This window comes from Perissodus microlepis, chromosome 3 (assembly GCF_051167445.1).
Source record: "Perissodus microlepis isolate ML-2025 ecotype Zambia chromosome 3, ASM5116744v1, whole genome shotgun sequence".
Lineage (NCBI taxonomy): Eukaryota > Metazoa > Chordata > Actinopteri > Cichliformes > Cichlidae > Perissodus > Perissodus microlepis.
This window is the reverse complement of record NC_140463.1, coordinates 25,020,372-25,045,639: the sequence shown is the minus strand read 5'-3', so window position 1 is coordinate 25,045,639 and position 25,268 is coordinate 25,020,372. Positions and strand designations below refer to the sequence as shown.

The window sequence follows — 25,268 nt, the reverse complement described above, 5'->3', positions numbered from 1 at the left end:
CAGGCAGCTTTCTTGTCATTTCTTTAAGTAGGAATAGTTCCCCAGGCTTCTTAAAGGACATTCAAAGCTCTTCTTTGGATGTTGGCTGCATTTAGATGATCCCACACTGCTTCAATAATGTTGAGGATCGAGATCTGGGAGGCCGATCCATGACTGATAGTGTTTCACTGTGTGATTTTCTGGCCATGTCTTTACTACACTGACAGTATGCTTGGGATCATTGTCATGCCGTAAAAATGAAATGATTCAATTTTTTAGGATGACATTGTGAATCAAAATCTGACTGTACTGTTTTCATAATTCCATTAATTTTAACACAATCTCAGACACAACTGACTGAACCTGAGCCTCAAACCATGACAGTGCCTGCACCGTATTTTACAGATGGCTGTGGACACTCACCGTTGCCCTCTCTCCTGACCTTCTCTACAGTATTGATGATGATTTGAATCAAATCTTTCACTCCATCAGACCTTTGGTGATGGATCACCTGAAAGAACTGGCGCTTATCGATCCCTATGTCAGGTCTGTGCAGGAATATTTCCCCCCTTTTAAAAAACATTTAAAGAAATGGGAACGTGTGCTTATTCAACAGGCTGCTAGTAACAAAGTGTTTAAAGATAGAACTGAAAAATTGTTCTTTTCTAAGTTTTTGTTATATGTAGACACACCACTGGTTAATCCCTGAGTCAACATTATTCCCAAGATGGTTAAGTACAAGGACTGGACTGAAAATGAGTGAAAATGAACCAAAAAAACTTTCAACAACCTTCAAAAAACTTGGAGAACTATTGCTCACTTTAAAAGTTACTAAAGTGGAAAGGGATCATCCGGCTTGTTACTAACACTTAGTTCAAAAAGCCAAGATACCTGATGGTAGGAGGTGGCATTAGTGCCTATGAAATTGGCATCTTGCACATCTGGAAAGGCTGCATCAGTCCTGAAAGCTATACACAGATTTTCAAACATCTGCTCCTATCCAGATGAAATCTACTTCCGGGAAGGCCTTCCATATCCAGAAGGCAATGCTAAACTGCATCTAATACAACAGCATTTGTTCCCTCATGAAAGAAAAATGTTAGAAAGACCCAGGACTGTTGACCAGTTAGAAAACTATTAGACAGGAGTGGAGGCAACATGCCTCCCAAAAGTCAAGCAACTGGTCCCCTCATGGCCAGGGAAGCACAAGTAAATAAATTCCTTTAGTTCATTGTATCATTAAAGAAACTTTGCACTGATTACAAAGCCATTCTACTACTCGTTATCTTAAACCAGGCCCTTGGTAACTAGGGGATTATGCCAGTAAGGGTCTCTCATGCCGTGGCATCAAAATGTGGGTGTGCTTTTTCCGAATGACAGACACCGAAATGTCACAGAGAAAGTGTAGTGCACACCCACTTATCAAATATCAGCAGACACCACTTTGCTAACTAGCACACACTCCAGCAGAAGAACAAACCACTGAGCTAATTAATGTGAAGTCGTCAAAGTTGGATGAAAGCTGCAACTTTCCCAAAGTGAAAGACAGCCTGAGAGCAACAGGGAGAGGGCGATTTGTGTGTGTGCGTTTGTGTGTGTGTGCAGTCCACTTAAATAGACTCTATCAGATGCAGCGGGAGACGAGAGGAGACAGAGGTGAAAAAGACGGAGGAAGCAAGGGGAAATCAGGCATCCGTAAGGGAGATAATTAGCAAAATATGAGCACATGTGAGGGGGACATGTGAGAGTATTTACTTATTGTATATCCATCTATGTTTGTGTGTGTTTCTTTGTAAGTGTGTGTAGATGCCCTCACGTGGGAGTTTTGCTGTTCAGGGACAGATGGTGCCACATAACACTGAATGTTGATGTTCTTTGTCTGAACCCAACACTAAACACGCCTACAGCATCTCTGAGCTCTGCACAGCTTTGACTGTATGATACTGGATTGTGAGAATAGTAGTGTTTACTTGCCCATGTGTGTCTATATGTGTTTGTGCATGTGTAAGTTCTTTACACTCTAGAGATTTTGGGCTGCTTCAGATGCAAGTTGACAGTCCCTTGACAAATGTGGCAAAACGGTGGTCCTAGATCCCACTGTGAGACGCATCCAAACGATGCATAGCCTGTGGCAAAATTCAGATTGTGTCAGGTTGTTTAAGACTGAGTTCTCACACCGCTACGGCCCACATCTACAAGCAAACCCTATAAAAATAACAAAAAATATGGGCATAATGCCATTTCTGAAAAACACACACACACAAACAAAGCTGTGAAATCTCGTATACTTCCTGTTTAGATCACAGCATAATGACTGACCAGCCAGTCGGCGCACAATCTGACGCACTAATATGACTGATTGAGACTGACTCTAAGTCTGCATTCCATACTTATGAATAACTGAACTGAATCCGGTCACGTTTTGTGTTCATATGTGTGTGTCGGTGATGTACTCACCCGTGCCGAATGCTGTTTTGATCTTCGCGTGGAACGGTCTCCCATGGGTGAACAGCCTCAGCGTGCTTTCATGTGTGCTTTGGAAACACTGAAGTGTCTAACATCTGACTTGTGCTTTTCAGTCTGGAAGAGAAACAAATGGTGGATAAATTTAGAATTTTAGAATCTAATTGGTGCCGAGTGAGTTAATGGCTCCGCATGATTTTTTAAAAACAATTTTCATTCATTCAATAATCCCAGATGGCATTCAGGCAAGAGTTGTCACAACGTCTTGCTGGAAACATTTTTTTTTCATATATACAAATAAATATAGCAAAATAATTGTGATTATCTAAAAAGGGATTCGTAGCTCATTACAGGTAGTCTTGTAGGCCAAGGTGACATGTCTGTATGGTGTGATTGATAATTCGATACAAAACATCTTACTTGGGGCCTGGATCCTTAAACCACTCTAATGTCTGTGAAGGTTCTCAGTCATCCAGGTCATCGTAGTCTAAGATCATCATAGTCTCTACACAGAAGAGCCACCTCAACGGGACAAGACTCGGCTGTCCATTTGCATCTAAAGGACAAAGGTCACTCCTTCAAGGATGCCAATGTTCACATTTGGGACGGAGAAGACAGATGGTTTGAAAGAGGAGTGAAAGAAGCCATCTATCTCCACTGTGAGCGACCATCTTTGAACAGAGGCGGTGGCTTACGACACCAACTGTCTGCCATCTATAATCCAGTTTTGAGTTCCCTTCCCGGACGCCTTAACGCCCACTCACATCCTGGGCCATCTGACCTCAGGAAATCACATGATAGGGTGGGGCTAGGTTTCACAATGAGCTCACCCGAAACCTTGGCTGGTTGTGACCCACACCCGTTTTCACACCTTGACTTGGGTGATTAGGTAGAGGATCATCAGGGGATCCATGTCCTTCTTGACGGGTTACTCCCACAGAGCTTAAATCTGGGACTCTCCACCATTTGACGCTAGAACTGAAGAAGCTTCTCGGATGAGAGGTGAAACGTCTTCAAGCAACTTAAAGAAGTCCAGACGCTTTTCTTTCCAAGCTCCTTAGACAACACACATTTTCACAAAGCTCAAATAATCTCAAACTGGTTTCCTGGACATTACAGTAAGTTCACTGTACTCAAACAGCCTCCGCACTCAGTAGATCTCTGTCCAATTGAGCACTTTTCTTTCGAAGCTCTTTAACTCACTTTAATGCACAAAAAACAGTTTATAACTTTTATGTAGCATGCTTGACCTGATTTTTTTGTTGATATTATGTCTCTCTCCATTAAAATGAAGCTTATATAAAATCAGAGACTGTTTGTTCCTTTGGAAGTGAGCAAAATTCATCAAGGGATTAAGTCACAATTTATGATGTACTGTGAGACGCGTGGCAGCAGAATATCTCTCACCACCTGTTTATTGAAGTGACTTCCATTTCCATGCTTGACTTTGGTTCATTTTCATGTGCTCTTTAGTTTAACATATGTTCCATATGGATCAATTTTCCAGGTCAGCAGGGTGAAGGTCTTCAGACTTTATATGTAGGAGCATTAGAGAGAGACCTCCATCATAATATGGTTTACTTTCTGTTGATTGGTCATTAGAGTGGATAATGGCTATGATAGTAACAAAAGGGCGGTAACTAGCCTCTCCATGGAAGTAATTAGAACTGATAATTGCTATTCAGTGGAACAGTAATATTCAAAGGGGCTGCTTCTTTATATGTACAGGTAATATTGACCATTTCAGAAGCCATTTACGGCCATCCATTCTTCTTCAGTACGATAAACACTCTCCACAGCCTGAGATAAACCATCACCGTAAACATGAGCGCTTCATTTGGCTTTGTCAGAGTACTGCTTTTACTGTTACTTCATTACCCTTGGACTTGATGCTTTCTTTTGTCTCTGCTTCGTATTTCACAGATCGCCTTCTACCGGCCATCTGACATATGAAAAAAGAAACAGGAAGGATAAAAAAAAAGATTTTTCTTCACCAGTGTTGGGGAGTAACGGAATATCTCCCGTTACGTATTTAAAATACAAAATATGACTAACTGTACAGTTACCATTTAAAAAGGTGATAATTAGAATACAGTTACTTTGTTGAAATAAATGGATTACACAGCGGTGTTTCCTGTTTCATATGTTAGGCTATCCCCTCCCTATCCCCTCTCTAATTTTGATAATTCCTAGCATTGCCGTAAACCCAAACAAAACACGTAATAAGGAGCTCTAATGTAAGTGTCCTGTTAATGTTGGTGGTGTCAGGTACACTATGGACCCAAAGCCAGTACAACAGAGCCAGCAGTGTGCGGGCAGGAATGCATTTCTTACTTGGAAAATTCGGACAACACTTCACATTTAAAGAAGAAAGGAATGGGCGAAATCTGACCGTGTGATGCAAACTCTGTTTGCCAGCAACCAAGCTGCTCTCAGCTTCAAAAGACTCCAACCTAAAGAAACATCAGGAGGTAGGTTCTTTCTAAAAGCTAACGCTAGCCCACTGCAACTACCTTGTTTTAGTTGCGGTAGCTACCTGGGTTATGTGCCACTTCAGTAATAGTAATAAATCACACAGCAATAGGATATCGAAGATACTGAAGGCTACTCGCCACCGAGCTAATATTGTTAGCTGCGTTTGTGATTTTAAAACGACATACGGATATATAAAGGAACTGTATTTACACATGACATAAATTTTATTATGAGTAATGTCAACCCTGCATTGAGTAGAGGCTGTAATCAGCTGACCTTTGCAATTGTTGTTGTGAGAGTCACTGCTCTTTGTGGGTTTAGCCAATTGAATTCAACAAGATAGAAGCAGAGGTTATTTGGCTGATTTCCAACCCCCTGGCACCACAATGCTTCTATAAAAAGGTAGAATTCAGTGACTCTAATCACTGTTATTGCTTTTAATATAAACTGATATCTGCTACCTGTGATATAATTTAATGTTTACAATGAAATGCACCAGTCCAACATAGTGCATTACCATACATGCACCATGAACACATTCCACAAATATGGACAAAAGAAATGTGTTGAGAAGTGGCCGTGGGATATTTTTTTCCTGTCTAAGAAAACTAAGAGTTTATAATAATGACCAATAACAACGCTCTATGGAACTTACACAAAAAAGGTATTTAGAAGTTGGTTAAAGACCTGGATCTAAAGTCACAGAAATAACATGCACATTATAACATACCATGTTTGTTTTTGCCTGAGCACTTAATTATGCTGGTATACTTCTACAAAGTACAGCTGAGCTCAGTTAAGGAACTGTCATTAGCTGTGGTATGTGGGCACAAGCCAAAGTATTTACATAATGGTTTGTACAATGCTACCACTGTACATCCATCCATCATCCTAACTACTTATAGGCTGAACCCTATTTCAGCTGTATTACAGTGAAAAAACACACTGAACAGTTCACCAGTCTGTCGCAGGGCGAAAAGGAAGACAGGCACCATTCTCACTCATGCTCATGCTGGGTTAATAAATGTGAACATGTCTTTGGACTGTGGCAGGAAGCCGGAGTACCTGAAAATAACCCATGTATGCACAGTGAGAACATGCAAAGTGCACAGAGGAAGACTCCAGCAATCCAGAAAGTCCAGGGAGGACAACACTATCCTCTCTATCAAGGTGTTATAGTCGTGCTTACTGAAAAGACAAGAATGTGACCCGTGTACCAAATTTTGAGCCAATCGATCCAAGGTGTTTTTTTAAGATCTTTAAAACGAAATCACAAATGTCAGTCTTGTGGCAGTAAGAGATCAGAGGATCATCAGAGTCAGTGGATTTCAATCCTTTCAGGGACTGCTGTGCAGCTTATTAAATACCACTCACCAAAGTCACCACAGATCCACCCCATTTGCATGTCTAATGCAAAAATATTAACTGCTTCAGAAACTTAATACAAAGAAATAAACCAACCAACCAACCCTAAGGCAGAGGTGCATTCATGTGTATCTCATGTAGCTGTGACATTTATTGATCCCTCGTCCCGCTTCACTCTTTCTTCTCTCGTTTTCTGTTTTCACAGTTAATTGTGACAGCGACTCGAAAATCGAACAACAGAACCCAGCCACGATCCTCCTTGTCAGCCACCTTGGACCTGCGCTATTAATGCGAGAAGCCACCATCACAAGCAGCCAATATAAGAAGCGCAAAGGTCAAAGCTGCGGTGGCGGCCAGTAGGGATGAAATATATTGCTCTGTCACTCTCTCATTTATGTGGAGTGCAGAAGCTCTCAGTATATATTTCCAAGTGAACCTTTAACTTCTGTGTGTCTGAGGAAATATAAACCCTACTTAACATTCAAACACTAACATGCCTAGGTACAAGCTGACTTTCCTTTCCAAAAGCATATGAAAAAAAAAGCACTACATGAACAATAAAGTTTGCTAGTTTGCTAATTAGATCCCCTGTTACCACCAGGGTTGGCAAGGCTGTGCTTTTTGGGATCGGAGCGTGCCTCCAACTACTCAAAAAGCTCAGCTGAAACCACAACAAGCAACACTTTTTGCTCTCTAGGCAACAAGAGCTTATCCTCAATCTTTAACAAAGCTGTTTCTGCTGTCAGAGTTGTTAAATAAGATCTCAAAAAAGCAACACTTAAGCTCTGATGTAACAACAGCAAGGGTAGAAAGCTCTCAGTCCGTTAATTATCTTGCTTGATTTAATTTTGTTTCTGGAAATGATGGAGATGTAATTAGCTTGAAGTATCAGCTAAACACAAGCCACAGCGGATTAGACAGTTAGCCCAAAGACACATCTGAACGCAGGCAAGCTTTCACCATGTAGTTGGAAACCCTAACTGAAATGACAAGGTTAACAATGGTGGTGTATTCACGGGTGTCGTCCTTGTACAGTAGCGTGTTTTGCTTTTTAGATTCTAAAGAGTTACTGACGCAAAAGTTTTTCAGTGCATTTGTCTTTGACCCTTTGTTGTTTTTCTTTAGTGGCGTATGAGGCACGACGTGCGCTATGCTAACCACGTAGTTCTTCATTTTAAATCACATACAACATCTGTGTGGGACATCTCTGCAAAGTAAATCCCAGGGACACAACTAGATGTGCTAAGGCCACACACTCTAAATTCTCTATCTGAAGCCATCGGTTGAGTGTAGAGTACACAGGAATTTTAATGGTTGCAAAGGTAATACAGTACTGTAAAAAAAAGTCTCGAGCCATCCATCAATTCTTTGTATTTTGCTAGAAAAATGGGAATAGGTACAGCGACTTTTTGGAACATGTGCAGACATACATGGAAAGGCAGTATATAAGGAAAAACAGAGGTTTTACAATTCTACAGTACCAAGCTTGAAAGTCAATATTTGGTATGACCATGTTTATCCTTCAACACGGCCTGAACTCTCTCAGGGAAGCTTTCTTGTAGTTTCTTTAAGTAGTCTTTAGGAATAGCTCTCCAGGCTTTTTGAAGGACATTCAAAACTCTTCTTTAAGATGATCCGACAACATCAATAATGTTGAGGTCAGGGCTCCGGGGAGGCCAATCCATGACTAGTAGTGCTCCAGTTTAGTTTTCCTGGTATGCTTTTGCTGCACTGGTGTGTGTTTGGGATCAATGTCATGCTTGAAAATGAATCTGATGCCAATCAGATGCTTTCAGATGACAAGGCTGACAAGATCTCCAACACCGAAGGCTGAAATAGAGGCCCAAACCATGACAGAGCCTCCATTGTGTTTTACAGATGGCTGTAGACACTCACTGTTGGATCTCTTTCTGGTCTCCTGTATATAAATGATATGGGAATCGGGAGATGGGTTGGAGGTGGGTTGCAGAGCAGCTTGCACATGTGCAAAAGCTCTGATCAGGCTACAGCAACTTAAATAACCTGCTCTATATATGCCAGCTGATGTGGGCTGGCACTGAGATCAAGTAATCTGCCCAGTATCTGGTTGACCTTGACTGCGTGATCTGCTGTGGCTATGACTGATGTCACCATATTAGTGATGACTTCATATTTTCTGACCTGACAGATCAGTTTAAACTTGCAAGTAGAACAACTTGGTCTTATGGAAAGCAGAGGGTAGCATTGCTGTTTTATTGTTTAAGTAACTGTTTTCAATAGTTTTTGTCATCCCTTTCCCTTCTAGTTTTTCCTCCTTTGTTTCATTTTTCCTCCATTCCCAGGCTGCCAAGTAAAACACAATCTTTGTTTTTCCAGCTCAGTTCTGCCAGTGCTGCCTTTTGTCCTTCGCATTTCTCATCCTGCTCCCTTTACTCCTCACCTAGCAGCAGCCTTCAACTACAATGGTAACATCAGCAATGCTGGAGTTACAGCAGATTTTTGTAGATATTAAACCATCCAAGCATCACAGGGGAATGTTTTTACATAATTACATCTCCCGGTAGCACCTCTGTGACAGCAGTGGCAATTTAATGAACGATATTGTCATGCTGTGCAGCGCGGAGCCACTTAAGTGTTAGTCATTCACCATAGGTGTAATAGAAATGTTCTTCTGACAAAGCCCTGGATACACACATTCCTCAGCTCACATTTATACAAACACAAAATATTGAAAGTGTTTGACACTGTAGACATGATGAAGGTTATCTTTTTGTTTGCATTTAATAAAAAAACAACAGGGAGAAAAGAATGAGAGAGGCAGACTGCTGTATTACAGGAGAGATAGTAAAACCGGAAGCCATAAAACTGAAATATGAAATGGGGAGAAAGAAAGAGGACGAGCACGAGAATGCAGGTTGGTAGATTTTGTGATGATTAGCTGCGGCATCAAATGGCGACGAAGATAGATTGTAGCCAAGAGCAGATAGGCTTGAGGAGATGGAGAGAGTGAGAGGGTGGAAAACAGATGGGACCAACACACAAACACACACACACACACACATGCAGGCTTTACTACCCACGTATAGGAAATAGCTTTTCACTAATCATATACTCCAAAGGGAAAGCTTTCTCACACAGCTACAGTGTAAAGTAAATAGATACTCCATATGCAGTGCCACAAACACACACACACAAACCATTCAATTAGCTTTCTGCTGATTGTAGCAGCTCTTCAAGTACAATCTCAAATAAAAGGACAGAACATGAACACACACATTAAAGGGGACTGTAATGCAAGCTCTATATGCATTAGCTGGCATTAGAGTTATCATAAAATATCTTGTTAAGAAACTCAAATCCTCAAATCTCAAAAACCAGAATGAATAACTTTAAAACAACAGACTAATTTGGAAACCTTGCATGTTGTAATTTACTTCAAATCAGAGGTTGTAGTAAACTCTCACCCAATCCATTGATCACGAACGCCATGAGCCATTTACACATTAAACACGATCGAAGCAGCTTTCAGGAGACGGCAACTAAGCCAAGCCACTCGAGTTTCACAATCACGTGAACAGAAGGCACTTTGATACATAGAAGGGGGCTTCATCAGCGACCGAGCTCGGCCTCACAGTTAACGACCTGCCACTTCTTGTGCCGATACGTAACAGAGGACTGGAAAGCTGCTTCTTTCTCATCTGATCCGAAAACAACCAATCTCTGATGAGATATCACGACTTGTCTGATTAAGATCCAGTTTGTCTTTATTGCCGCTGGGATACATAACACACACCATATGGACAAAAGTATTGGGCCACAGCTCCTAATCTTTCAGTTTGGACGAACAGGCCGTGGTAACATGATGCCACTGATGCAACAAGTGAATTTTTTAAGTTTCTTCCCTCAAGTTTCTTCCCCCTCCATATTCTGCAATCAACTGTAAGTGGTATCATTGCAAAGCAGAAGGATTTAGGAACCACAACAACTCAGCCACGAAATGGGAGATCACATAAGTGTGCATAAGATCGGGGTCGTTGAGAGAGTCCCTAAAAGTCGCCAGCACTCTGCTGACTCAGCTCCTGTAGGTGTAAAGTGTATGTCCTGGTCCCTCAATTCTCCCTGGCTGACGTCAACAGGTTTTATCTTCTCTTTTCGTCTCTTCTTCAGTTTCTAGATGTTTATTGTCTGTGCTCCTCCTGGGCGGGACTCATTCTAGGTTACCATCTTTGGCTTCACACACCTGTGGAAATCAACCACCTGTCTCTGATGATCAGCATCAGCCACCACTTCGCTGGATCATTGAACTACCTAGAAAGTGAAGCCCTGGCTCTGTTGCTTGTATTGTTGCTCGTGTGTTTCCCTGTGTGCAAACCTTCCCTGGATTCCTTCCCTGGATCGTGGTGAGCCTGCCTGAGTTTTCACAGAGTGTTTTTAGCTGAAGGGAGTTGGATGTTTTGGATGCCTGTTCCCTTGAACTCCCAGAGCCCCATTTCCCCATGCACTTTTGTATATAGCACATTGTTGGTGAACACTTCTTCCGAGTCCTGCTCTGGAGTTCACTCCAGTATTCTTGACAATTTAGTTTGCCCAGTACAATCCAATCCAATATTGTGTAGACCAGGGGTGGGCAACTCCAGGCCTCGAGGGCCGGTGTCCCTGCAGGTTTTAGATGTGTCCTTGAGCCAACACAGCTGATTTAAATGGCTGAATTAGCTCCTCAACGGCTGTGTCCCAATTCAGGGTCTGCACGCTTGAAGTACGCGCACTACGCGTACTACGTACGGTGCGTACTATAAGTACGAGAAGTGCGGAAGTGAGAGGCTTGTGAAATAGGACGGTATACGCTTCGTCGCGCTGTTCAGGTTGCCTAGCAACCATGATACTAACCGCGAGACACGTTTCATACAGCTTTGTTTGACAGAAATGAAGGAGAAAAATGTTTTGTTGGTCATTCATTTTTGTCATGACATCACTTTGATTAGTTGAGTATCTGAGGCTGAGACCACAGGACTGTAAAACATGATTGTTGGGCTTCAATTCTGTGCTGAACAGTCATTTAAGATTAGTTAGTAAATAACAATTAGTTAATGTTGTTCATGAGACTAAAGTCATCTCACTGTGGTAATGTAAATATAATATGGCCAATATTATAGTATTGTCAGATTATTATGATATATATATATATATATATAGATATACATATATATACACACATATACATACATCACTGACTTTCAGCTTGCTTGTTGTGTTTGTTGATATATGACTGACTTTAATTATTAAACATTCGCACATAAATAAGTGACGTCATATTCAGTACTTTTGACAGTTCACTCTTCGGCCGCTCCATCTTATTAGGGAAATTCCATATACATAAATGTAAATTTCAAAACTCAACCCCATCATTTAATTTGTTTTTGATTGAAATTGAATATTACTTAAACTCTCTTAAATTAACTTCCAATAAAGAAGGTTTATCATTGATTGAAATTCATTCAGAAATGTTTAACGAATGAGCTGTCACAACTTTCAAGTACAAAGTTGTTATGAAGTCTGTCACATTCCCCCCCTTTTTTTTCTTTTGTTCTTTTTTTTTTCCTTTATTTATTCATCCTTCTTATTTCATTGTACTGTATATTGTTACTCTTATTTGCCTTGTATGCCTACTGTGCAAACTGAACTGGAATGACTGACTGTTCGCTTTATAATTTCAATAAAGTTTGGAAAAAAAAAACCTCTTCGGCCGCTCCCTTCTGCCGTATTTTGCGGCAAAATTATCCACATCCACCGCCGCGCTATGAATTGTGGGATATATGGGACCACGAAGCGTGCACCGGACCACGCTTGATATTTGGGGAAATCGACGGCGCATTTGGAGTATGCATTTGGAGTACACTTCGAATTGGGACAGCCGTCGTCGCGTGGCGGTGACGTAACCGCACTTAAAATGCGTACTTCAAGCGTGCAGACCCTGAATTGGGACACAGCCAACATGTCCTGAAGTTCTCCAGAGGCCTGGTAATGAACTAATCATGTGATTCAGGTGTGTTGACCCAGGGTGAGATCTAAAACCTGCAGGACACCGGCCCTCGAGGCCTGGAATTGCCCACCCCTGGTGTAGACGTTACCATTAACCTCACTCATTGGTTGTTGTGCATATATGAATCATGACATCACTCCAAAAACACAACAGTATATTTCTCAATCTTTTAAAGTTGATCATATCATGATAAATATTTAGATAATAAACATCCTGTGCAACAAATGTTATTGTTTTTCCATCAGAAACAGTAAGCGTCCAACAAAAAACAACAAAAAGCAAGTCCCTGAGACAGACGGTCAGAGGAAACAGCATTTTCCCCCGTTCCTTTTTGCATATTCGTCATACTTCCACGTTTCTTTGACTTTTTCACATAGGGCTGGGTACATTTGGATATTATTATAGTATTAGAAATATTAATATCTAACATTCATCCAGGTTACACTATATTCAGCCTATTTATACCTATCATTCATGCCCAGTTGTAATTTGTTCTAATTGTATAGTTTCTTAAGACTGTAACTTGTGTTTTACTTACTTTCAAACTTCTCGTATTTATGTTCTCCTTCTGTATAAATATGCCAATTTATATATTGTCTATTTAAAAATGTTTATTTTTGTATGAAGAGCACAAAGTGAACCGGAGTCAAACTCCTTGTTTGTGTGAACAAACCTGGCCAAATAAAGATGATTCTGATTATTCTGTATATTTGCATGTAAATTAACTTATTTGTACAGGGCTCTGTCCACATTCCTCATCCTACCCTTACAATGTGACAATATGAGCCTGTGCTGTGAACCTCATTAGTGTGATGGCTTGTTAGCTAGGTGTGTTAGGGTATGTTATTGCCCTTCTTACTGTTTTAAATTGCTGAAATTTCCCTGGTTCATTTGATTTGTTGTGCTCTACTTGGTAATACATCTAGTAATAAATAAGCAATCTGGTAAACAGACCCCTTCGAGGCCAGTACAATTAGGAGACCCACAGTGCACAGTTACCTCTGTCACTACCAGTTATTATACATTTTTTACATTTTAATTATTAATTAACTGATTAAATAATTCAAATCAACTTAATTAAAATAACTTACATTCTATTATATGCTTTATTTCTTCTTCTTGTGCATTAATATGGTTATATACATAAAAAATGCATCACATTTACCATGAATTACGTTCTGTCTGTCACAAATTGTACATCTTGCACATCCATTAGATATGTTATATAATGTACATATACATGGAAAACACTTATCTTAGTACAAAAAGGTTTCTGTGTGATATTCCCTGCACACACTGCTCATTTTGATTTTGAACCATTCTTAAAGAGTTACATGGAACACAGGAAGTCAGCACAGATCGAAATTAGCATTTTTATAATCAAACAAACCTCTGTTACTGTTCCCTCAGGGCTCAGTATCATGCACAGTATAATACACAGTGACCCCGGTGTTGCTTATGGAGGCTGGAAACTCAACATCTACAAATTAAAGGAATATTTAATCAGTTGCGATCTGACTGTCAAATACTTGATTTGCAAATGTTTGAGGTGCATTTTTTGAGGGTTTAGCAATAATTAAAAGCTGCTACAGGAATCAAATGGTTGTCCACGGTCAGTGAAAAACATCTAAAAGCATCCATACATCTTAAATCACTTATGCAGCATCAGTCACTTCCCCAACATTTATCTGTACACTGATCAATAACATGCTTTGCCACTGTTTCTGCTCCACTCTGTCCTTTTGGAAAGCACTTACTCAATAGCATTGCAAAGGCAGTGTGAAGTACATGGCTGTGCCTGAATATGCGTACCCAGTTTGGATGTTATCTTCCTGTTGAATGGTCATATCACATGTTGGGCAGTCACCAGCAGTCACCCAGCTCTATCTTCTCACCAACTTAGCCCCACTGTGCGGCAACAGTGCTAACCACCGTGCCACCTTTACTTCAAAGTAAAGGCTGCAACTGGTTTCAGCAGTAAGACACGTTTACTTTGAGTCATTGCTAGTTATTGCAAACATGTGATTGCAGTTTTTTCTGTTTAGGGCGGTTACTTTCTGACATAGGTCCAGGTAGGTTTGGGTAGCTTTTATTCCTTTAATAAATAAAACCATCATTTAAAAACAGCATTGTGTTTACTCAACTATTAAAATCAGTTCGATGACCTGAAACATTTAAGTTGAGAAATACAAAAAAACTAAGAGATGGTCAAGCAGTGTAAATCCATTAGAATTTGAATTGGAATTGAGTTGGAAATCCCTATTCCCTAATAGTAATATTATTTCATCGTTATATGAATGTGCCATGAGATTCAAATAGCTTGGCAAAACCACCAAAACACAGCTAGTATAGAAACGTCCTCCAAAGAGCTACTTTTTACCTTTATATGTATTTTGAGTACATTTTCACATTTCTGGCTTTACCAGAGTAATTTTAATACAAGTGTCTGTACTGTAAGTGATGATTGTGTGTACTTTGTCCACCTCTGCAAATAAGAGCCGGTCACAGCCTCTGTAAAAACACTGTAGTCACTGCCTTCACATCATTCTCAGAGCTGAGAACACACAGCCTTAATATCAGGGTGTCTGCCTGATAAAATAAAGGTTATAGAAAAATCATTGGTTGTTTTTACTGTAGGCTAATTTTATCCATGTCATACACTTGCATGTGAATGTTTAGGATTTCACACAAACACACACAGATGCTTCTTTGTTGAGGGTTTGATAAGCATGCAGGAAAAGTAAGACAGACAGTCCACATCAGCGTATTATTTCTCCTCGTCTTTCTCATAGTCTTTCTTTTCTTTCTGTGTCTCTACCCTCAAACCATCTCTCCCTGCAAGTCCATTATTTCTCCATTAAAATGCAGGATGACCCGTGTAATTGTCTCCTATGACTGGATCCTAATGAAAAAACACATTGCATTAGTGACGAGACGTAGCGCGTGCTAGCCGCAGGGCCTTGACCAAAGCAGATAATATTTGCTGGGAGACCTGCCTGTTGCACGCTTTTAACCACCATCAGTGTGTGCGTGCGTGTACATTTTGTCTGTGCATGTGTGTCAGTCTGCGAAAGCCTTGACCAATGCAGATAATATTGTCTGAGATTCTCATTCTCCTCTTTTAACCTGGACGTCACTGTGTTTGTGTGCATGAGAGAAACCATCTTCACAGGCATGCATAAATATGAAATCCCCAGTGTGTGCGTGCTGGTGAAGAGTGTGCAGTCAAGCATGGTGCATATGTATGCGTATATGTGCATATACATCAGGCAGCAGAGAGCAGCAGGTAGAACTACTGGGTGTAAAAATAAATGGGTAGGAGGCATCAAGGGATGACTTAAAAATCTACATTTACATTGGCCCCACAGTCCTGCTCAGACTTTAGGATGCAGAGGAAAAGAGCATACGTGACGGGAATAGGCTCAACACTTTCCTCGCAGGTTTGTCACGATGATGTTGCATTAATATTACAGCAAGATGGAATTCTATATGCAGTTTTATGAATGCTTCATTCTTTCACCAAATGAGCTCCGGCAGACTCGAGAAATGTGTCAAAACGATCGGATGCATGCAGATTGTTAGTAACACACACACAAAAAGAGACACGCTTCATGTGTGGGGGCTTTTTTTTAGGCTATTGAGTTGGACTCTAATTGTCTGTGTGTGTGTGTGTGTGTGTGTGTGTGTGTGTTGGGGGTGGGGGGGGGGGGGGTGGTGGTGGTGGTGGGGGGGGGGTGTTAAAGGTTTAAGCACATATTACCATGATGAACATGCACAATGATCTCCTGGCTAGGCCTCTGCAACAAGGGCCTAGGTTTTTCAGAGCCGCCCATGCAGCATGTAATGGATATCTGGTTCAACTAACGACTAATGTAGGCATCAAATTGTTGCATACATTGATAAATGAAAGGATTTTATATTTTGAGTGTTCATTTTTAGGAGGACGACGGCACCCTCGTAGGTTTTTCCAGCTCTGCAGTGGTCAGTATCAAAAGTGGTCCAAGGAAGGAACCCTGGTAAACCAGTGACAGGGCCATGGTGGTGCGATCCAACAGCTACTGTAGCTCAGTTTGCTAAAAAAGTTCATGTTGGTTTTGATAGAAAGCTGCAAGAATACACAGAGCATCACAGTCTGTTGATTATGGGGCTGCACAGCCACAGACCAATCAGGATACCCATGCTGACCCCTGTCCATGGCCAAAAGCTCCAACAATGGCAATGGTGAGTATCAGAACTAGCTCAGAATAGAAGAAGGTGGCTTGACGATTCACGTTTTCTTTTACATCACGTGGATAGCTGTGTGTGTGTGCACCAGCATGCACTATAGAAAGGCAAGCTGGTAGGCAGTGTTTTGTTGAGAAGCCTTCCACGTGGATGTTACTTTGACACTACCACCTATCTATCTTGTGTTGCAGACCATGAAAAAACTTTCATGGAAACACTCCCTGATGGCTGTGGGGCTCTTTCAGCAGGATAATGTGCTCTGCCAGGGATAGTTTGAGGAACACATCAATGAGTTTAAGGGGCTGACTTGGCATCTAGATTCATTAGATCTCAATCCAATGGAGGATCACTGGGATGTGCTGGACAAACACCTGGAGTCCCCAACTTACACCACAGATGTGGAGACTGCCTTCACATCTGTGGTGCCAGATACCACATCACACCTTCAGGGGTCTAGTAGAGTCTGTATCTCAACAGGTCAGGGCTCCAAAAGGGGAGCAACCCAACATATGCAGGCGATCATAATGTTGCCTCTGATAGGTGTGTCTCCACTAATTAGCTAATTTACTTATGCATGCTGAGTTAAAGAGTAAAAGGAATGGAAGTGACAGAGATGGATATTACATAAAGGTTATGCAAGAGATAGAGACATTAATCTTGATGATAAGACTGAACTTAATGACTTGAGTGAGTTATTTGTTCATAAGTTCACTCAACTTGTGGGTTTTTCCTTTTTCTTTCACTACAGTGTTAATTTATTCATTTTTATCTTGGCCTCTCAACTTCATTTCCCTGCTTTGTTCTCTTAGGGGAGCAAAGGAATTCCCTCTTCTCGCCTTTGCTTCTTCAGCTACTGCTTCCAGCTTAAAGTTTTCTTTTATGGTTGCATAATTTATATATGTCTTTTACACTGCCCGTGTAAAATCCTCTCTAATCTTTGCTTTCTGACCTTTCTTTGGTCTGTCCTCATCACTGCTTTTAAAACAGTTTTTGGGTATTTCCCATCTCCACCTTTCTTCTACTCTTCTAACTTCCCGTATCTTTGTCTTCCATCCCTTAATCCCTTCATTATTTGTCCCTTTCTCTTACATTTGAAACCTCTAAATTATCAAGCTTCTTCTCCTCCTTATGTTTCCCATTTCTAATTTCTGGGACTCCATTTCTGTGCCATAAATCTCTTGCAGCCCTCAAATCTTGCTCTGCCCCCATCTCCCTGTGTTTGGTCTGTTCACTCTGTATCTTCCTGAAGGTCCCCATATTTCCATTCAGCTAAAAATTGCCTTGTCGCTTCTCTGCCGCATTCCCAGTCCTTTGTGTTTATTGTCACACCTTCCCCGTGTCTCCCTCTCTGCTTCCCAGAGCGAACAAACACACTCTGGGTTCATCTTTTGTGACCAACTGGAATGGATCAGACTCTAGTAATCACAAGAGCAAATAAAGCACACGAGACATTTGGTGCTTATTTCAAGAAAGGCATGAAATTTATTTTTTTAAATATATATGCTGACTCACCTCTCTTGCATCTTATCATCGAGGCACAGACTCAGCAATAATCTCATATCACAGTTTTATTTCAACGACTTCTCCCGCAGCCATATTTCTTCTCCTTTGCACTGTTCATCCTCAGAAAAATGAGGATGCGAAGGACCAAGCCCAGCACAGCCAAATAAAAACTGTTTTTGATTTTATATAATAAATCCAGGCAGAGCTCCACGTATCGGCTCTTTGCTTGACTTAACTGCACTTTGAGTAACTTTCCTTTCCTCTTCATTTAAAATATGGTCTGAATGACAAAGTTTAACAGGTCAAATTGTGTTTTATATGATTAATGGTAATTTAAAAAATCATTATACATATATTGATTTGATGGATCACAAGGTTTTGTTTGTATGTTATGGAAGAACTAAACACCCGTGCTCGTAAATGCCAGATTTTGAGGTTACAATTATAACTTGGACCCAACTGTTCACAGAAAATAAAACTAAAGCAACGTTAATCATTGAGCACTGCAGGAAGGTGGCAATCCATTTGTGTGGAGGGTCTGCTACATTAAGTGCTATTCTGAAACAAATAGTCTCAAGAGCAAGTGAGTTATATTAACCACCCTCTGTGAAGTTGCAGCACCTGTTGTGTCTGATATGGATGAAACTCCACACATTGCCAGAAATGAGTTTCACGAGGTTATTTCAGAATTGTTTTCAGTAACAGACCAAATGAAATGGCCTTTCTGTAAATTCTGTACAAGATCTTTCTACATGTTTTAAAGGTCTTCATAACCTTTTAATCTTTGTTGTTATAAATGCCAAAACTAAGGAACAAGAGAAGGAAAGAGGGGGCATTTTAGAATGAAACTGAAATGGAAAAGCTGCGTTTTCCAAAAAGTCTTGGACATGACCCTTATCCATCTATCTGTACTGTGCAAATGTCTCAAGCCAGCCCTCTTTTCTTTTTCTTTTTAAAGGGGCCAGACTTTGTTGTAATTTATAAAAGTGGTCTTGAGCAAGAGTTCTTGAGGCTTTCTGAAGGACATTGGCTGCTTGTTCACCCATTTTTAGTTCAGCCTTTATTTGACCATTTTAAGAGGAATGTTTTTGTCGTTAAGCTCCCGAACACTGACTGATGAATCATTCAGACTCGAAAATAGTCCAGGTTCATCCAATTTTTAGCCAAATCTACATACATCTGGACCTTCAATTGAGCCATCAACTGCTCACTGAAGCCTCATCAAAAATGGTCAGCGAGTGCTGTTTAAGATCTTTGAGCTCCATCAGATCTTGATCTACCATGCATTACCCCATCTGGAAAACATCTGATTGGCACCAGCTTCATTTTTCAGAATGACAATAATTCAATACTTTGCTGCACCTATATCCCATTAAGAGATGGCTCAAGACTTTTACATAGTGCTGTCATGTGATAGATCATCTATGTAGGTTCTTAGTCATCAAAGTCATGATAGTTTAAGTTTGTGAAGAAGTTTCACCTCTTATCCAAGAGGCTTCTTCATTTCTAAAGAAGAACAAAATGTCTTCACAAACTTAAAGAAGTCCAGCTCCCTGGTTTTTAAAGCTGTTAAGACGAGATGTAATAGATGCTGATTTTCAGAAAGTGACATCCTAAAGCTTGCCGCTGAATTTCAATCTCACAACTTATTTAAGAGAATCTTCAGAGCTGTAAGTGTTACACACTTGTGAGGGTTACAAGCATCACAGACTGGGAGGATACAGAGGTTTGGTTGGAATCGAGCCTAAAAGTCAAAATGCTGCTTGTGATCCTTCGGGAAACCACCAGGACAGAAAAGAGAAAAGGGGGCAGGTGAACTCAAACGCACAACGAGTGCAGGAGGAGAACAAAGGCCGAGAAGCTAGAAGAAGAAAGTTACTGTCCAAATGCTGACTGATTTATTTCAAAGGTGTAGATCAGTTTTCAAGCCAAGAATCTTAACCCTCTCAAGGCAGGCGTTGCAGATTTGCAACAGTTAAAAGCTAACAACCTGATTACCCCACATACATATTTTATGAGGGTTTTTTTTTTTAACTCAGAAGTACCACTGCAGGTATTCTTTCGTGCATTAGCAACAAAAACTTAATTTGAGCCTGAGAGGGTTAAACCGACGCGCCAAAAAAGTTCTGCAACTTCACCGGCAACATGCAACTTCATCTAAATTTGCTGGTACTGCTCTCAGTGCACTTCGAAACTCCAGGCTGTTTGGTCTCTGGAAAAGCAGATGGAGACAGGGGCACATGAAAGTGGGCTGGAGAAGCCTTGCATGCAGAGATTCAAACACAGCAGGATTACTGATGGTGGTGCACAAGGAGACGTCCTTGAGGGGATGGGCAGCCAACGGGGGCGGGCAGCGTGGGAGGGGTGTTGCTGAACTTTTCTGACAGCAACTCATAAGCAGACCAATTTCAGTCTCTCGAGCGCAGCCTTGAATTTAAAAAGCTGACCACAGAAACAAAAGGCGTATAACAGGAGGTCCGCTTGGTAGCTCGGAAGCTTTTGACATCACAGGAAGAAAATCGGTTGTAGCATGTTTACACTATTAAATTATCTTCACAGCGTGCAAAGTCGGTATCTACTTCTTTAAGACATGTAAACTTTGAATCATGTGGTGCGGGGTCGCGAGTGAGATTCACAGAAAAAAAAAAGGAAAAGAAGAGAAAGAAGCCAGAGTAAAGTTAATGAGAATCAAAGGAAAGCAGAAGACGGAGAAAAGATACTCAGTGTGAAGTTGAGAGAGACTAAGATGAAAGAACATATGCAGAGAGACCAAAAAGAATGAACAAATGAAGAAGGGTTTGATTACCATTTGGTAGATAACAGGAAGATCATAAAAAAGCAAAAATGACTGAAAATACGATCAAAGACACGAATCCTGCCGAAACACACACCGTTTCACAGCTCAGCCACCATGTGAACGTGCATGTGTGCATTTATTTATGTTTTTATTTATTTAGTTTTCATTAAGCTCCTCATCTGAGCCTCCCCGTGGCTTCACTCATGTTTGAAGAAGCCATCTGAGACTCGGAAAGTGCAGATTTACCGACAAGGCAAATTACACTGTCGCAATTTATCAGCGCTAAAATGCACTCAGCGTGTGTCCTCGTGTGCATACGTGCATTCATATGGAGATGCGGGGCTTTTCTTGCAACGGCATATGTCTGTGTGCATGTGTGCGCTCGCTGTGTGTGTGTGTTTTTTTTAGCCCTCCTCTGGGGAGACCCCACGCACCGTCTGTCTCCGACTGATTCGGTATTCACTGCCACAGAGAGACAGGAAAGACAGAGTGAAGAAGATGAGGAGGTGGAAGAAGGAGGGAGGGGGAAATAGAAAGACAGCAAGGGGATAGAGGGAAGGGAGAGAGCATATTTAAGAGGGAAAACAAAAGAGAAAAGGGGGTAGTTTGATGCTAAGAGGTTATAATTTTCATTCACGCTTCAACTGTCTAAATAGACATCTCCGCTCGGTTCAAACTGCCTTCTTAAACGCTGCTGTTTCACAGTCTGGGGTTAGATGTCACCTGCACTTTCAAAACGACTTTTTGCAAACATGTCTGCAGCCATTTTGTGAGAGCAGGTGCTGCAGACTTTCTGTTTTGTTTTCTGTGTCTTTTTTTCTCACTCTCTTTTCCCCAAATGGTGGATTTCATTTAAAAAAAAAACAAAAAAAAGAAGAAGGACGGAGCTATGGAGGAGGTGAGAGGGGCATAAGGAGACAGGGAGAGATGAGAGGAGGCAGAAGAGGAGGCTGAAAACAAGGGGGTGAGGTGAGGAAAAGAAAGAGAGGAAATCAAGGGTGGAGGAGGAGAGTGAAGGTGTTCTCCATCCTGTTTGAATTTCATTATGGTTTTCAAATTTAATGAAAGGCTAAGAGGTAGACAAGAGGGAGACAGGAGGTAAAGCAACCGAGATAGAAGTCATACATACTGATTACAGCTAATATGCAAACACACAGTGCTTGAAGCCAGCTGTAGTAAATGTCCACAGAGAGGTGAATGAAAAGAGCAAAGAAAGGAGGGCAACACACGTTAAAAGGTTCAGGTGTGACGCTCGCCGATGGCTTCTGCCAGACTCAGGCTTTACATTGTTTGTTGCTCATGTTTTCTCCCAAACAGCATCTCTGATTAATCTGCCCAGCACGGTCCTGTCGTAGAGTGTGAGTGAGGGATTGTACAGGGTGGGCCATTTATATGGATACACCGTAATAACATGGGAATGGTTGGTGATATTAAAGTCCTGTTTGTGGCACATTAGTATATGTGAGGGGGCAAACTCCTCAAGATGGGTGGTGACCATGGTGGCCATTTAGAAGTCGGCCATCTTGGATACAACTTTTGTTTTTTCAATGGGAAGAGGGCCATGTGACACATCAAACTTATTGGTAATGTCACAAGAAAAACAATGGTGTGCTTGGTTTCAACGTAACTTTATTCTTTCATGAGTTATTTACAAGTTTCTGACCACTTATAAAATGTGTTCAGTGTCAGACCAGTAGCGGTGGTTTTGTTTGTTAACTTCACCATTCACATAAAAGTTTGCCTCATCACTGAACAAAACCTTCTGCGTGAACTGAGGGTCCTGTTCCAATTTTTGTTTTGCCCATTCTGCAAATTCTGTGCGCCGATCTGGATCATCCTTGTTGAGATGCTGCAGTAGCTGGAGTTTGTAAGGGTGCCATTTGTGAGTAGCTAATATCCGCCGAAGGGATGTTCGACTAATGCCACTCTCCAGTGACATGCGGCGAGAGCTACGCTGTGGGCTCTTGATGAATGAAGCTAGGACAGCCACTGATGTTTCTTCATTAGTGACAGTTTTCTTGCATCGACATTTTGGCAAATCCAACACTGAACCAGTTTCATGAAACTTAGCAAGCAGTTTGCTGACTATAGCATGGGAGACGGGTGGTCTCGTAGGGTGTCTTGCATTGAAATCTGCTGCAATGACCCGGTTACTGCGTTCACCAGATATCAACACGATTTCGATCCGCTTCTCATGTGTTAACCTCTTCGACATGTCAATGGCTGTGAACAAAGAGAAACTTGTAAATAACTCATGAAAGAATAAAGTTACGTTGAAACCAAGCACACCATTGTTTTTCTTGTGACATTACCAAGAAGTTTGATGTGTCACATGGCCCTCTTCCTATTGAAAAAACAAAAGTTGTAGCCAAGATGGCCGACTTCTAAATGGCCACCATGGTCACCACCCATCTTGAGGAGTTTGCCCCCTCGCATATACTAATGTGCCACAAACAGGACTTTAATATCACCAACCATTCCCATGTTATTACGGTGTATCCATATAAATGGCCCACCCTGTACTTTAGAGACAGAGAAATAAAATGTCAGAGCAAAGGTTGAAATGGCAAAACATGACAAGCTTACGCTGCACTGCAAGATTGACCATATTTCTTCGTTTTAGTATCTGAGGAAAGGGCAAAGGAAAAATTGAAAATTATTATATAAGAGTGACAGTTGAGTTTTATATATTCAAGTCATTTAATTAAGTGAAAAAAAATCTGTTTCCCATTCATCCATCCATGGGGAGTGGCTATGGCTCGGGAGGCAGAGCAGGTCATTTACTAATAAGGAAGTTGGTGGCTCGATGCCGTCAATCCTTTATCTCTGATGCGTTCATCGGTGTATGAATTGCTAGAGGCAAGTTGTATAAAGTGCTTTGAGTACTTGTAACAACACCATGTAAGAACCAGTCTATTTACCTTCCACACCAATGGCCAGTTCAGAATCACAAGTTAACCAAACATGTCGTTGTACTGTTGGACAACATACAAACTCCAACTCAACAACGTGGGGTGGAGTGATGGAAATTGTCGTTAAATTGAGCAATTTCTGATCATGAAACTAGCTCAAGGTGTTTTGGTGCCTTTTGAGTTTCTTGTGCACTTCCCAGTTTGTCTAACATCGGCTTGTAGCATTAGGTGAGGAGTCCGGGCATTTCAGTGAAGGTGCATAAATACAGACTGCACAGAGATAACTGTTTTTTTTCGACACCTAACTATTAGTGGTTGACTGCAGCGCACCTCACTGGTGGTGATACATCAACAGTTGGTTGAACTTAGTAGTATAAATGTTTAGAATGAGAACAACATCATTCTAGCTGTCTGGATTTCTTCAACTGCACAAAATATTGTAATATCTTAAGATTAAATTCAGTTAATAAGTCCTTTACAGAATGAAAATTCTCCTAGGCATGTGTTTAATTTTGTTCAGGTTTAGCTTTCATGAGTTTAACAATATACTTTTAAAATATTGGACATTAAAAATGCCAGAGAGTCATAATAGTTTCTGCTTTGAACTGGTTTGGGTAGAGAGAAGAAAGGTCAGAGAAGGGATTAGTTATGCTAAGTTAACAAATCCAAGTAAAAGCAGCTTTGAGCTGAACCCCAAATTAATCTTAGTCTTTTTGTCTGAATCCAAATCAAAGCCAAAGAACACATAATCAGAGCAATTGAGAGAAATTTACTGTCAAAGAAAGAAAGGAAAATGAAAGTTTCTGTGCATATTTAGACACCTGTCTGTAGTCCGAACAGTCTCTGACTATGCTTTGAATCGGATTAGGATTAATTTACTCACCAGGTTCTATAGAGTCTTATCGATAGACCCTGGCCTCTTCCTTTCTCACAGCTTTTATTGTACCTCTCACTGCAATGTCTAACAAAAGGTTCAGGGGAGCCAAAGGTGAGGGGGAGGGTAGTGTTTTGGGCTGTTCAGTTCTTTCTTTGTGCTGTTCTGCTGGCTTGAACAAAAGGTCATAAAACAAACATAGCCAGGGTTAAGATTTAATTTCCCACTGGGCCCCTGCCATACACCGCAGAAGCTCACGGACTCTTCCGATTGTGGGGTTCAAACAACTGAGCCACCAGCTCCCATTTAGAGGATTATTACTATTAAGTAAAAACACAATTTGACAGCATCAGTCATCCAACGATTGGAAGAAATAAGTTTAGAAGTAAGGAAATGATGAACAGCTTTTGTTTCTTTGATCCGCTCCGAACTGCGATGAGTCAGATAACATTTGTTATGTGACAGAAACGGCAGGTAAAGGCAGAACTGCAGAATTACAACTACAGAAGTTTTCTCAGCAGAATTACAAAACTTAACCTGTTTCACCTTTCAAGTAATTCAGTAAAGAAACCAGTATGTAGCTGCAAGGTAAAGACTTTGAATTCTAGTTGCCATCATCTTCTAAGCTGATGTGCATGAATACAAAAATACTGTATG

At 40.9% G+C, this 25,268-nt stretch overlaps 1 protein-coding gene across 4 annotated transcripts in view; it reads right to left on the bottom strand.

The window, feature by feature from the left end:
* The window catches only part of htr2cl1 (5-hydroxytryptamine (serotonin) receptor 2C, G protein-coupled-like 1), a 206,869-nt gene that overhangs the window by 106,243 nt on the left and 75,358 nt on the right, over window positions 1-25,268 (bottom strand). For all 4 annotated transcript variants that reach the window (XM_084923672.1, XM_084923673.1, XM_084923674.1 and 1 more), the window contains one exon: window positions 2,437-2,559. The gene's annotated coding sequence lies outside the window, so the exon portion shown is untranslated. The remainder of the gene's footprint in view (window positions 1-2,436; window positions 2,560-25,268) is intronic.